This window comes from Myiozetetes cayanensis, unplaced genomic scaffold (assembly GCF_022539395.1).
Source record: "Myiozetetes cayanensis isolate MyiCay16 unplaced genomic scaffold, myiCay2020 scf5-8, whole genome shotgun sequence".
Classification (NCBI taxonomy): Eukaryota; Metazoa; Chordata; class Aves; order Passeriformes; family Tyrannidae; genus Myiozetetes; species Myiozetetes cayanensis.
In genome coordinates, this window is record NW_026087742.1 from 111855465 (window position 1) to 111866875 (window position 11411).

Sequence of the window (11411 nt, forward strand, 5' to 3'; positions counted from 1 at the left end):
TGAGAAGCTGAGAGCCTGGTCTCACACTGCAGCCCCCAAACCTTGCCAAGCTGTGCTCCCAGTGCCACTAATGGCTTATCTCCCAGTTGCAGCTACTTAGGAGGTGCAAGTGAATTTGTGCATCTTGCCCCAAGGCGCCTCCCTTGGATGGGTCGCAGTCCCTGGCTGCAATCCCAGCATCTCCCACTGGCTGACTTGGGACATCCATCCTGCTTCACCACATGAGAGGCCATTCCCTGTCCTGTTTTTATCAGACATGCCAGAGGCACTGTGGGATAAGAGAAAATGGGGCAGAACTGGGGACCACACCAGCCACGAGTCACGCTGGGGATATTTGAAGCAGTGGAGCTCCCCTCACTTCCATATCCCACGTTCATGTTCAGCTCTTCCCAAAGCATTTGTCCCACAGTAAGGCAGGGGAATAAATGTAAATAAATAATGCAATACCCACTACTGGTTCTTGAGATCCTTGAATGGCATTTCAAGGCTAGAGCTTGGGATTTCATTTGGATGTAGAACATTGCTCCTCTGTTTGCTTTTTTATTTGAATGACCGCTGAATGAGATATTAGAGTCTTGTCTACACTGGAAAGAAAATTAGAGTCTTTTATTGATTTCACTTATGCCTCTTGGGAATAGCTCACATTTGAAGTCAAATATAAAAGGCCATTTTTATACTGGAATAGGGGTATTTCAGTAGGGAGGAGATGATGGTGTAACTGCACCACATATGTTATAAGTAAATTCTAACACTTTGATAAGTAGGCAAGGTCTTTGAGATTGCATGAGGGAGTGATTCCAGATCTGAATCTTGGCCCAAAGACAGGCTTGAGGCTCATTCCTACACGTCAGGGTTCAGGCCCTCAGCTGGGGTAAGCTGATGCTACTCCATTGATTTTTGAAAAGCTAAACCAATTTCCAGCAGAGGAGAATCTGCTCCAGATTTCCCAGCTGCCCTACCAAAAATCTTCTCAGAGCATTGACTGGAGAAAGAAAACAGGCCTCAGCCTGATGTGAAAGAACATAATAGACCTTTAATTTAATTGACTTAATTTTATTGGCAGCCATTGAATGATGAAATGAAAACAGCTGATCTGGATGAACAAGAAAAGGTTAGATGGGAGTAACCCATTAGTAAATATCAAGGCATCATCCTATTGTCCTCATTTAATAAAGGAACGGGTCAGTAAGTATCATCATAAACATTTTTACATTTTAGTGAAGATTTATTTGACATCATTACTAGTGGAGAGATGGATTCTTGGAACAGCAAGTCGTGAAACAGCCTAGCAGATGAGAAGCTAGTTCCTTTGGCTGGCATAAAGTAGCACAGCTCTATAGCTTGACCTATTTAATTCCACCTTTTTTAGCAGCTGAGCTATTACTTCGGACCGCTGTGGGATATTTGATTTTTTTTTAAAAACTTTTCTTTGACAGGTCTTCCAAACTTACATCTTCTCTTGCCAATCTCTGATGTCTTAAGCCATAATGTAACTTGATATACAGTGTACCTGAGAGAGAAGAACGAGTAGAGGTGAGTTTCTTCTCAGGACCACCCCTTTCTCTTTCTCCACCCCAGGTCTTCCACTTTCCTCCCAGCCTGGGTGCTGCCGACCCCGTGATGATTTGGTGTTGTGCTTGCTGGCTCCTGAGAGACAACAGCTCTGCAGTGGCTGGACCGTGAACTTGGGCGAGTGGGAGGACACAGGGCTCTGTGGAGTGGGACAGCAAAGCAGGTTGCCCACAGCCCTCCAGGCCCAGGAGATTGGGAAGGGGAGGGCTGCTTGGGAAACAAACCCTCCACACTGCCAGACCTCGTCTGAAGAAGCAGCTTCTCCCCGTGCCTGCTCCAAAATGGTCCCATCTCACGTGCTGTGCAGCCAAGCCTTCAGCTGTCTGGGGCTGGCTGGAAGTCCATCCAAACAGGATTTAACAGCCACACTGAAACCTCATCCAAGGACAGGAGTACCCTGAGGGATAGAACAGATATGATACAATGTGAAAGAGATAAAATTCAGATAAGACGCAGGAAAAACCAGACATGACTCCTCACTTAACTCTTTGTAACTCGGTAGTGGTGGGTGACACTTGTGCAAGAGAAGAGTAAGTTATAGCAGAAGGTTGTCCAGGCCAACTTTGCAAAAATTTTTTCTGAATCTCTACCTGCAAAAAAATAATTCAAAAAGAAACCCTAAAAGTAAAAAATAACGAAAAGCTTAGATTTTTCTTCATTTTAGCTGGACTTGGTTAGAAATGGGTACTCCAGAAGTGCAGCATTTTTTCTGTGGTTATATATGCTGGGGTTTGATTTGGCCCTGCAGGTGCAAGGGCTGCAGATTCAACCTTCTGGCAAAGATGGGACCGGGTTTCCCAATCTGGAACTCCCGTTGAGGAACATCAGCCTCATTTTCCATGGCTGGCAGCTGCCCAAGGGCTGCCCTCCTTTGTAGGGACAAGGCCAAACCCTGTATGAGCACCCTGGGCACTCAAGGAAATCCTCAACACCTCACACCACCACCCTTGCATTGATTGTCTCATTCCCATCCCAGGGGACACACACCCTGTTGCACACCCCGTGTGTCCATGCTTTTGTGTTTCCAAGAGTTGTGTTGGTCCTGCCTCGAAAACCCTGGGCTGGTCTTTGCCATGCTCATGCTCCATCATTTTGTGCCAGCTGCTGTCCCCATGTGCCTGCCCCAGGTCTCTGCTGAGGATTTCTGGCTGCTTGTCCTCCAACTGGGACGATGGATGCTGCTGCTGTTCTGTCAGAGCACCCCTATGGCTGTGCAACTGGGAGTGCTTCGGCTGTGCTGGTTTCTGCTCTGATTTTCTTCTCCCCCTTCTCCCCAGCTCCACTAAAATGGGCAAACCTGGCTCTGTGCTTTCAAGGCACCATTCTCTTCCAAACTTGAGGGGCAAAAATGCAGAGCCACTCGTGGTAGAACCAACAGGGCACCCGGTGACGCCGTACGAGCTGGGCTGGTGCTCCATGGAGCTGATCCCAGAGCAGCAACTTATTTTTACATTGTTCCTGCCCTTTCTCCCAATATTTTCCCCTTAGGCTTAACGAGCAGAGCCCTCACAGGCTTCACTGTGTGCTTGCTCACAGAGAGCTCATAGGAATCAGCGTTCATCCTCCGGTGCCAGGAGCGAGGAGAGGATATTAAGGACTCTGGTTTTGGGGAGACACACTGGAAGCTTCTCTTGTCCCAGAGCAGAGGCACATTACAGACATTTTCCTCTCTTCCTGAGGGGCAAGACTGCTGAGGGCAGAGATATCTGATGTCAGGGTGGCCCCTCTGTTATATTCCTGCAGGGCAAAGCCCTAACCACTGCAGAATACACCTGCTGCTGCGAGACCAAGTGTCAGAACTAACCCGAAAAATGCAGACACTTTCTCTAAAGAAAATCCCAAATCTAACCCCTTCCTACCCCATTTCAAATATTTTAGTTTTCAGCACTTTACAACAACAACAACAACAAAAAGAGGTTAAAAAAAAAATCAAGATTTTCCTGAGAAACAAATTCCTAGTGGAATTTTTCTGTCTGGTCCATAACAGAGTATCTTGCAGGGGACTTCCCTGTTTGAATCCCAGTGCTAGCACCAGCCTGTGATGCAGGATCAGGACTGCTTTGCCTGGCTCCCAGAGCTCCTGCCATCCGGCTGAGCTCCACAAACTGTGCCTGGCGCAGGGTGGGCTCCACAGAGGGAGGGCTGTTCCCTGCACTGTGCCCTGTCAAGGAGGAAAAGCAGCTTGTATCTTAACACGTTTTGCCTGGCAGGTATTTCAAAGGCTTCTCCTCTGAATCAGGGCTGCAGGCACTGCCTACATTTCCTCTTTGCAGAAATTGGCAGGTTGAGCTAAGCAAAATTCCTTAATCCTGTTTATCTGCTGTCTGCATCCCAAGAGGCACAATGCTCCTGTGGCCTCTCCAAGCTTTCCTCTATGCCATTAACAGAGTTATGTTTGCCCATTTGAAGGAAAAACACAGGCAGGGTGAGGGGAGGGCAACCAGTGGCCCTTGGCATGCCAGATTTTGGGATTTCAGTGTGCAGCAAGGCAGGCAAGTGCAAAGGTACTGTGCCCCTTTAGCCTTTCCTGGACTAATTAACTCCCCAGCAAATGATTTGTGTCCAGATCAAGTGTTGTGCACATAAAAATAATCCATTGCCCAGGATTACAAGCCCAAAATGATGACCTTGAGGGAGGAGTGGTGCAGTCACACTCCTCCCTGCCTGTTCGTGCTGCGCTGCGGTCCTGATGGAGCAGGAAGAGCATGGTTTGAGGATGCAGGCAGGGGAGCTGGGCTTACCTGCCTCCTGGGCCAAAATCTTGATCTCAGTGCCCTGAGGCGCTCAGTGAAGGGATGCTGCTCTGTGCAGCTGGGTTTTGTAGTCCCAAGGGTAATGAGAAAGCAAACCAGCTCCGTCCTTAACCTTTGCACAGGGAAAAATCACTTCTGTGCTTACCAGGCAGGAGCACTGGTCTGGTCCTCAGGGGTTCTGCTGGGCAGCACCAGGGAGTCCGTGGGGGATGGAGAATGAACTGGGGGGCTGAGCAGGCCAAGGTGGGGTGGTGGCAGCAGGTAAAGGCTGTAAAGGTAGGAAGAGAGGCACTGCTGGAGTGGAGGAGGAGGAAATGCTCAGGCAAGGGCAGCGTGAAGGAGGAGGAGAGAGGAGAGTCTCGTTTTTGGGGAATGGCCCAAACCCTGTGCCACGGGGAGCGATGCTCACCTCCTCGGCTGGGACGGCAGATGGACAAACCTCCAGGTGGCTGCTGCGGGTTTGAAAGCCTTTGTGGTGCTCGTGTCTCAGCCCACTGCCCTCCTGGCCTGCAGGTGGTCCGTGCAGGCGTCCCTTACTCCATGAGGTCCGTGGTGGAGGTCCAGGTGATGAATTTTGAGGTCCAGGTCCTGCCGATGGGCACAGGTGGAGCGCTCCCGCAGCAGGGCTGGTGGCACACGCAGGTGCACGCGGGGCTCAGCGAGTGTTGGCGCCGAAATCTTGACTTTGCAACCTGAGTGCTGTCCCAGCAAAGTTTGCGTGTGGGTATAGGCTGAGCCGGGATCCTGCCTGGATATGATTCACCTTCCTTCCCCCTCAAGGGAGGTACATTTGGGAACCTATCACCAGGCTGGCAGCAGCGCTGGTGAAACACTGGCTGTCTTCTCGTGGGGCTAAGGAGGGAGGCCACCTCAAGTACGTTTCTAAAATCAGCCTCTTTCTGTTATTTATGACATAATTTTGCGTAATGAGCGTTGCTCATGAGCCTGTTCTCTGGGATGCAAAGTGAAGGACCATATGTCATGGTTGGGACTGCCAGCACATCAACATTGCAGTCGTTTGCAGACTGTTTCATATTTCTTTGATTTGGGAATGTGTGTAATTAGCTCCCCAGAACAGCCGGGTGGAGGAAACGCGGTCTGTTATTTAGGCAGAATTAACATCCTTGTTTTCTGTACTGTGATCCTTGGCTTCCCAGCGCTGCTGCCAGAGCAGTGGAGAGATCAGTGCTGAGGCATTCATTCCTTCAACCTGCCTTGGTTGCAAAACTATTTCTGCTCCTTTGCTAGGCTATCCCGAGGACCCACAACTGGTACGAGACGTGCTGATGCTGTAATTAGTAAATACCCACCACAAGTGACAGCAGAAGATTTATAGCCACCACTGGAGCTTTCAGCAAGAGGAGAAGCACAAAAGCCCTTATGCTCACCACCAGCACAAGGGTTTGCTGCTGTTTACTGTGCTTTTCCCCAGCCTCCCATCAGTGTCCAGCCAGCATTTCCTACCCTTTGTGCCGCAGACCTGGTGAATAAATCTTTACTGACCTGTCGTGGCAGAATCTGGGTGTGAATGTGCTGGTGGGGAAAGAGTTAAAACCTACTGTTTTAGTAGGTTAACAAACCCCTATAGGCTGTGTGCTGTTAGGGTTTGGCCTCCTACCAGGCATATGATCATTCTGTTACTCTTTCCGTTCCTATTCCGGTGGTTTGTGCAGGTTGGTTTTCAGCAGTGCCTGTATCCAACACAAAAAGCAGGAGGAGAGCACCCATGTCAAATGACCTCCCACTCACTTGTGCTTCTGAAGCAGGAAAGGGCCCTGCCCCCAGGGACAAAGGGCAGGCAGTGAGAGGCAAGGATATCAAAGATGATTTCATTCCCACGAGAGCTGCTCTGACCAGGCGAAGAAGATAATTTATCCCACTTACAAGCAAAAGGAGAGTTCCTTTCGTGTCACTGCAAGTAGAATGTCTCCCAGTCACACACACCAGCACAACAGTGTGTCTGGTGCTTGATTGGCCTTGGAGTTCACAACCATATGAGCTTGGCCAGAGTTGTTACTGCTGTTCAGACACCTCCCTCATCCTCTTTCTTCCTCACCCCTGCAGAGGCTTGTGCAGCCATGGGTTCTCTGTTTCTTGGTAAATGGTGAGTTTATATTAGTCTCTCAAATAGTAAAAAATTGTCTTCCTTGTCTGGCTCAACAAACTCTTACAGGAATGAAGTCGACTTTGACATCCTTGGCTCCTACTGTATTTAATCAGAATTGGTCAATAAATTCAAAAGTTATTAAAGTCAGGGGAGGGAATCAGAGTGCTTTGTTTCCCTAGGAAAAGAGGCAGAAAGGGTGTGTGTGTGTGTTATAGAGGAAAAATGGAAATGACTATTTCCAATCCTAGCATCCTATAACTTATCTCCCTTTCCATTTCTTCTCTTCCACGTGTAAAACAAATCTGATCATCACACTGATCACAAAATGGTCACAAAACTGATCATTCTTTCTCCCCATTTCCTATTTCTGCTCCCTTGGTCAGCTCCACAGGCAGCATCCTTGGGTCAGTTTGAACACTTTCCTCTTCTCAGCCACTCCTTTTGCTTTGGAGACCTCGCTGCCTGGAGGGACACACTCGGCTCTTTGGCTGCAAATACAGCAGGGTAAGAGCAGGGGTAGTTTGTCAGGCACTCTGTACGTGGCCCCTGGCTCAGGCTGCACCAGACATGCTCTCCCAGTGATCCCCTTGTCCCGCTGAAAGGCGCTGTGGGCCTGTTGGATGGTTTGACACCGCACTGGGCGCGACAGCAGGAGACAGAGCCAGAGCCAGGTCAGCTGGATGTGCTGGAACATCCCCTGGGAACCGCCTGACTCGGCTACAGTAGCTGACCCGTAGCTGACCCCCAGGCTCGTGGTGCTTCAGTCAGGGGGATGCTATTTTGATGATACTTCTGCAGATTTAGTGTCGTTTTGGCCTTGCTCCCATTGACGTTGTGGCCATGGCTCTGGACACAGCCTCTCCTTTTGCTCTTCTCCTTTATGCTGCCTTTTGCCTCGCTGTCCTCAGCCCTGAACTCTGGGCTTTGCTTTCTCTGGGCAAGGGCTCAACAAACTGCTTCTCCTTCACTTACACCAGCCCCCTTCCTCTCCCTCGTGTTGCTGTTTTGGTTCATAAACCTGAGGGGTTTCAAACTTCAAGGTCCTTTTTTTGTTATTTAGTCCTGTTTCCAGAGGTGTTTTAAGGAGCTTGAGGTGGTCATCCCTACTGATGAGTATTGTTCTCTCCCTCGGTTGCCATCCCATTTCAGTCCGTGTCTTTTCCATTTGGCTGCCACTTGACCATGCAAAAGTTTTGGTGGCTGTAGTGATATAAGCAGGCAGGAATTTGACTCATAAAAAGGCTTTGGAATTAATTGGATTCTGTGTTCATTGGGAGCTCAGTTCATCAGTATAACAGAAAGAGGAAGTATTTGCTGTGACTCAGAGGATGGCATTATGTTTGTAGATCAGGTGAAAGGCAAGAAGGGCTCATGATGTTTGTTTTGTTTTTTTTTTGATCAGAATCTGCTTGGAAGGTTTTGATAAGATTTTTGTGAGCGAGTTTGCTGTAGATATGTATTTATAGGACACCACGACCCTGAAGGCTTCTGGTAAGACATTTGCAAAGTCACTGTTATTCTATGTAGACATATATGTAGATATTGGAGCCCCTGGTGGTCTAGGGGTAAAGGCGCCGTGCTATCACCGCGGAGACCCGGGTTCGATTCCCGGTCAGGGCCACTCCCGGGCAGGTGGGGCTCATTAGCCCTTAAAGGCAACCCACCTACGTCCAAGCTCGCTTGGCCCCGGCAGATGAACCTTAGGATTAAAGGGTGGGCTCAGTTCCGCGCACACTGTGTCTCACCTAAAAAAATCCAATGCGCAGGCTGGAAGGTGTAAAGACCTTCCCCGGATCTTCGCTCGCGAAGACTGGCCATTATTTATTATTTATATGTAGATAAGTTGACATTTTCCCAATGATAAAAGGCCAACTCCAACACAGAATCATAGAATTATAGAATCACTTAGGTTGGAAAAGACCTTTAAGATCATCAAGTACGTCCATTTAATATCATTTTGACTACACATTGCAGGATATTTGCAAATGAATGCAGAAAATAGATATTTGTGGTCACAAAAGGGCATGTTTGAGAGATTGTTTCTGTGGCTTTTTCAGGGTGATACTGGTCTGCCAAGCAAAGGAGGCTGTGAGCAAGGAGCCAGTAGCAACTCGTTTATAAGGTTTGTTTTGTAAAAAGGCCCCTTTGAGTTAGCAGTTAAAATGCTCTCTCTTCCCTTGACTTCTGATGGAGTAAGCCATTGACTTTCTGTAATAATTTTTTATCTGTGTGTCAAGAATTTAACCTCGAAAGCATAACTGGACTGCATTAATTGAGCTTTATTTAATCTCCAGCTGAACTGATGGTCAACAAACAAACAGAGCTTTCTCAGGATGGGGTTCCCTTGCATTTATGTGGTCCACAGAACTCTCACCTCCCAGGCAGAAAGGTGTTCCCCAGTCATTCTGCGGTGCATTTTCTGGGGGCCACAAATCCCCTCCTTACAGCTTATTTGTGTCAACCATAAAATATCCCCAAGCCTCTTCTTCTAGGGAATGTGGGGGCCAGAAGAGGTCATTTCCAACTGTGAAGCATCTTCCAAGGATCCACGGGGTCTGGCACCTGGAGTAAAGGGCTCATCTGGTAAGATCTAGACTTGCTTTTATATTTCCCTCCTTGCTGCATCCTCTTTGAGGAAGGTATGGATTTCCATTTCCATAATAAATATATATATATAATGTACATACAGGTACATACAATGGGTGCCTGTGCATGTGTTTTCAAGGAAGATCAAGCTGCTGTTCCAATTTTTTTTTCACTAAAACTAAGCCTATTGGGGCATTATGTTTTCACATTGGGATTCTCAGGTTCTTTTTCTCTCTGAGGCAATCTTCGTGTTGTCCATATGAATATTCTGTTCCAGCCTGGTTTTAGTTCAGAAGGAGAGCTGTGAAAGATCTGGTTAACTCAGGTGTTCTCACTGCCTCTGAGTTTCGGTGAGGTAAAGGCATCTGGTCTTCCCCTAGCTCTAGAGCTAGAACTAAGCAGCTCTGCTCCAGGAATAGGGACAGGGAGAAGATGAAAGGAAATGTGCAATAGCAAGGCCCATGGGTGCTAAGAGAGCTGTGGGGGAACCTGAAACCATAAATTACTCTGGGCTCAGGAGGAGGTGCCTCCTTGAGACCTTCCATGGGAAGAAACGCAGAAGGAAAAAACCTTTTCACTTGTGCATAACGGGATGCCAGCAAGTGGCAGCAGCTCCCTGCCTGACACTGTCCACATCTCACATCATCTGCCTGCTCCTTTGTTTGTCTGAAAACAGCAAAAAAAAAAAAAAAAATAGCTCCCGTAAGAGGTTCTTCTGACACTGCTGGAATAGCTTAGCCCAGGGATGTAAGAGGTGATCTGAAAACTGGGGAAAAGTCCTGCTCTGATCCCCTTGTGGAGAGGTCCAACGGGACCAAGCAATGTGGAGGAAAGGAGAAACGTGGGGTTTGGGAAGTATGGAATTCCATTTTTTTTTTTTTTTTTCAGGAGGAGCTCCTGTTGCTATTCTGGTTTCTGTGTCTTCAATCATCAAATGCGGCTTTTGTCTTTTGATAGGGCAAGGAGGAAAGGGTACAATAGCGTTCTGACAGCCAGGCACACCCCAATTCTGTGGTTTAAAGCTTTCTTTGTGCTGAATTTGTTCTTATAGTGCTAATGACCAGGTTGCCATAAATAGGCACTAAATGGGCCTGGGCACGGTAAAGGAAAGTGAAGGTCAGTGTTGGCTCTTATGCTGTATTTTAGATCTCTGTATCAAAGAGCTTCATAAGGAAGGGGAAGGTGCGTTTTCAACTTGGGCTTCCTTTCAGATACAGGAGGGGAAAGTGAGGCATGAAAAAAATTGCTTCTCAGAGTAGGATGGGCATGAGAATGGATGTGGGCTCAGCAAGATATCACCACAGAGGGCAAAATTCACTCCCCATTTAAACCAAAGGTAAAGCTGCAGTTGAATTCAGTAGGGGCAGGACTTTGTCTGCCTCCCAGCTCGAGCAGCCTAAGCTCTGAGCCAACTATCCCAGACTAAATGTCTGTAGGGGAAGGCAGGTGTTTTTGGGATGCTGGGGAGCAGATGCTGTGCTGGCCACAGCGGCTGCACGAGGAAGGATGGGAAGGGATGGGGAAGGTGCCTGTGTGTGAAAGCAGGTGCTAGATTGTGTGGCCCATATAGAGCTGATATCTCATTTTACAGTCCCAGTACCTGACAACATGTTCCCTTGATGGCTTGGTCACTGAGCCTGGCACTCTGACAAGACAACACCCCTTGGGTGGGTGCCAACTGGGCGAGAAATGTGCCCTTGTGAGAAGCTCAAGTGTCCTCCCCCTCTGCCTCACTGAATACCAGGTACAAACGCCTGTCCTGCATGCTGCGTGGGGGAGGAAGCCATGGGGCATTTTTAAGGATGGGCAGTGCCAGTGGTTTAGTGGCTGCATTTCTTTTACCTGCCCAAAGCCAGGTTTTGAATGAATGTTACACCTTGAGCACTGAACCACACCACTCCTTGGAGGTACCAGACCACACAAGCCCAGTTATGCCCCAAAAACTAAGGAAGTTTAGGATATGCTTCCCTTTCAACCTGCTGCAATCAGGTCTACAAGCATCCAAACTGGTAGGGATTTTACTAAGTGGGGATAAGCCAGAGCCTGGCTTGGATGCAATCCCTCAGTAAGACTCTGGTGGTACAAAACTAACAAATCAGGCAGGCCAGAGTCCCTCTGAGGTTGGAAACACACTCCTCTGGATACCAATGGTTGGATGGTAGGGAGAACAAGGACAGTGCAGCACCACCAGAGAACAGCAGCTCTGCTCCCAGTGACAGTGGCTGCAGAAGGTGCCAGAGTGTGCCTGGATATCTCATGTGAAATCAAGCACAGTTCCTGACTGAGAAGGTGGTTTTTCACTTCAAGGCCATGTGAGACCATTATGATCTGCCCTGCAGACACACTTTGGGGACCACATTGCTCACCATTTCCCAGGGAGCTGTGCAGAAACC

The 11411-nt window shown here is 48.3% G+C and overlaps 1 long non-coding RNA gene across 1 annotated transcript; it reads right to left on the bottom strand.

The window, feature by feature from the left end:
* Positions 1–1061: 1061 nt before the first annotated feature.
* On the bottom strand, positions 1062–5127 carry LOC126648713 (uncharacterized). Its single transcript, XR_007630883.1, has 3 exons — positions 4735–5127; positions 4471–4593; positions 1062–1969 (listed from the first exon to the last, which is right to left on the bottom strand). It is a non-coding gene; the product is annotated as an uncharacterized LOC126648713 (long non-coding RNA).
* Between the last annotated feature and the right edge of the window lie 6284 nt (positions 5128–11411).